Raw genomic sequence first — 3665 nt, forward strand, 5'->3', positions numbered from 1 at the left:
AAAATAATAATGCAACAAATATGGCTCGATAAATCCGATTGGGATGAAAGTTTAAGACCCTTAACTCTCCATCGCTGGAAAACCTTAATAAAGGACTACGAAATCCTAAATCTGATTGAAATTCCTCGGTGGACTCACTTTTCGACATCCGCGATCATCAATTTCTACGGATTCTCTGACGCATCAAAAAAAGCTTACGCAGCAAACCTATACATCAGTGTTTCAACAAACACAAACACCTAGACAACTCTTTTGATATCCAAGACTCGTGTGTCCCCTATAAAAAGTATATCTTTACCAAGGCTAGAACTTTGCGGAGCGATTCTTCTGGCGAATCTAGTGGATGCGACCTTAACCCAATAAAACATTCCTCAGTACCGCACTCACGTTTGGACGGATTCTACAATTGTCCTTTCTTGGCTAAGCAAACCCCCATTCTCATGGACAACCTTTGTATCCCATCGAGTTGCCACAAATGCAGAAAAGGTTGGAACCGAAAATTGGCGTCACAGCGAAAGCCAGGACAATCCGGCAGATCTGGATAGTCGCGGATGCACACCTCTGGAAATAATTAACAATGACCTCTGGTGGCACGGACCCCAATGGCTAAAACTCGACCCGAAACATTGGCCAATTACCCAAAAATCAATCGATACAAACTGGAACTGCGGCCAATCAAGACTTTCGTCAAAGCCATTCGAGTCATAGCATATTTATTCAGATTATGCTCGAATGCGTCACCCAACAGATCACAACAGCCATACACAACGTTGGAGATAACTCCAGACGAGTTCAAAACTACCCGCACGAAGGGAGTATGAAACTTTAACTTAAAAAACCAGTGTACACAGAAAAAGTACAATTTTGACCCTAAGCATTTTAATCGATTACAAAGGAATAATGCGAGTTAATGGCCGATTGAGCAATTCAGCCGAATTATCTTCCAGCGGAACGTACCACTCTAACCCTCCCATTCGCAGGAACAGGAATCGACTTCTCCGGTCCCTATGACATAAAAATTACACCGGCAGAGCATGCTTGATCACAAAATGTTATGTATGCATATTTGTTTATTTTGCAACCAAAGCAGCAAGCAGATGGAGGCAGCGCGCGATCTCACCACCCAAGCATTTATGGTCGCATTCGCACGATTCTTTTTCAGGCGCGGATGACCCGCCGATCTCTATTCGCACAATGGTACTAATTTCGTCTAAACTCTTAATCAAAGATCGACGAGAATTCATAAATCACTAAAAACACAATTAACAACTAGTGAAGCGCACCAAAAAATCAAATGGCACTTTAATCCTCCAGGAGCTCCACACATGGGTGGACTCTGGGAAGCAGGAGTGAAAAGTTTAAAAGCCACTTAAAAAAGGTGTCCCAAATCCAAAAATTATTTTTCGAAGAATTCTCTATCCTTCTAACCCTTATCGAAAGCTGCTTGATGTCTCGACCTTTAAGCCCGCTAAGTGAAGACACCAGGAATATAGAACCTTTAACTCCAGGCCATTTCTTAAGAGGTACCCCTTTATTAAACCCAGCAGAATCTAACTTAGAAGATGCATAGCTAAGCATCGCACATAGATGGCAAAAGTTAAAGGAGTATCTTTCAACAACACTTCTGCAAACGTTGGAAAGAAGCATATCTCAAAGAACTCCACAAACGGTATAAGTGGAAATACCCTCATCGCAATATAGAGGCCAATGCTATGGTAGTTACATGCCAAGAAACTCTACCTCCAAATTAATGGAAATTTGGTCGCATCGAAAAAACCTATCTCGGTGCAGATAATAAGACCAGAGTAGTTGACATACGTACTTTTCAAGGAACAGTTACCCGCCCAATAACCAAAATAGTCACCTTACCAAATAACTAATCTCATTTCTTTATAGTGACATGGCTCTTTAAAATAGCATCAAATCAATCTACAGTCGACAGAGCAGCCCAGCCTTCACCGTACGATCACTCAGCATCACCCCACTCTGCGACAATGGGTCCCTGGCTAGACGCTTACATCGCTTTAAAGCGACCCTCTCCCCCATTCGAGAAGAAAGAGGAAGTACCCACCACACGGCCTGACGAACTATCACCCATTCATCAAAACGCACACATAAACACGTCGCCTGTGGATTGTGTAAAAAGGATCGCCGATTGGTGACATATTCAAAATTTACAAAAATGAACATTCACGAAAAGTTTGAGGCAGTAACTAATTATCGGTACTGCGTCAACTGCTTGACCAGAACGCACTCAACGCAAAGATGCACAAGCGTAAAACGATGTAGCATGTGTAACGTAGAGCATCATTCAACCCTACACGGACACCCCAGGTTGTTTTGCAAAGAGACAATCAAAACAACAAAGAGCGACAAAAGACTGCACAAGCCGACCCTTATATCCACTGCCATGATAAAAATAAAACACCATGGCAAATGGAATAAAATACGTGCTATAATTAACCCGACCCGAAAGGTAACAATAATTGCCTCTGAGCTGGTTCAAAGATTGAGGTTACCGAAAACATATCTTGACTATCACCGTATATGTAAAATTGTCATAGGGTCACTAACTGATTCCGACTGGCATGTCGAGGTCAACTGTCTTATGATGCAGGAATTACCGACCCAACCCTACAATCGTGATATTGGTGGCGAAATCTTTAAGAGATTCGACCATTTAGTCCTAGCCGACCCTATGTTCCACAAGTATGATAAAATCATGATGGTACTGGGAGCAGACATCTACCCAAGGATAATGAAACCCGGATTATTCAACCAAGACAACAGCACCGTGATCGCACAAAACATTGCACTCGGTTGGACTCTAACCGGTGCTTGTGCGATTTAAACCCTAAGTAATCACTCAATCCATTTTAAAGCAATATTCATTAACCCAACGCGAACTAGATCTAATAACTTTTTTATTCGCAGACCCTGCAAGGCGGCTGGGGTATTCATACCAAATGCACATCCCTGCATTTTTCTCCAAACTCGTATAAATACGAACATTAGAGGACAATGCAAAAGGCTCAACAGCACCAACATAGCTCATAATTCCAATAAGAAAAAATGAGCAAGCAGGAGCAGATATCAACGCGGACGGACATAAAAAGGCAAGAAAATCAGATCGCCCCAGCACAACAATAACAACAGCAGCACCACCAAAATCTACGCGGGATTATCAACCCACATCAGGTTACAATTAAGTTATATATAGGTATATAGTTAATTTATATTATTTAAGTCCAACTAACAAATAACACATAAATTGAATTATACATATAACCCTTAACAAACATACACATACAAGTAAATATTGTACAATTAACCCACACAAATTGTCTATAATATGTATACCCTATATACTCAAAATAATTAAAGTTAAATTTTGTTGTATTTTAATTAAAATTTTATTTTATTTGGGACACCGGCAAACTCAACTTTGGGTACCCCGACAGGTGGTTTATGGGCATCAGCTATAAAAAGCTTCAAATCCCATTTCAAAAAGGTAGCTGGAAATTACAAATATGAAGATTTCATAACATTATTAATTCGAATTGAAGTCGATCTCAATTCACAGTTGGCAGCCCTGACTCCTGGGCATTTTCTTAACGCAGCACCCATTCTGGCCATACCTGAGCCAGACGTGGGGTCGCTATCTC

General features: G+C 41.0%; 1 pseudogene; it reads left to right on the forward strand.

The window, feature by feature from the left end:
• The first annotated feature begins 1900 nt into the window (after nucleotides 1-1900).
• Nucleotides 1901-2851, forward strand: LOC138856317 (uncharacterized; annotated as a pseudogene).
• Nucleotides 2852-3665: the final 814 nt, after the last annotated feature.

Source organism: Bactrocera oleae, chromosome 3 (assembly GCF_042242935.1).
Source record: "Bactrocera oleae isolate idBacOlea1 chromosome 3, idBacOlea1, whole genome shotgun sequence".
Taxonomy (NCBI): domain Eukaryota; kingdom Metazoa; phylum Arthropoda; class Insecta; order Diptera; family Tephritidae; genus Bactrocera; species Bactrocera oleae.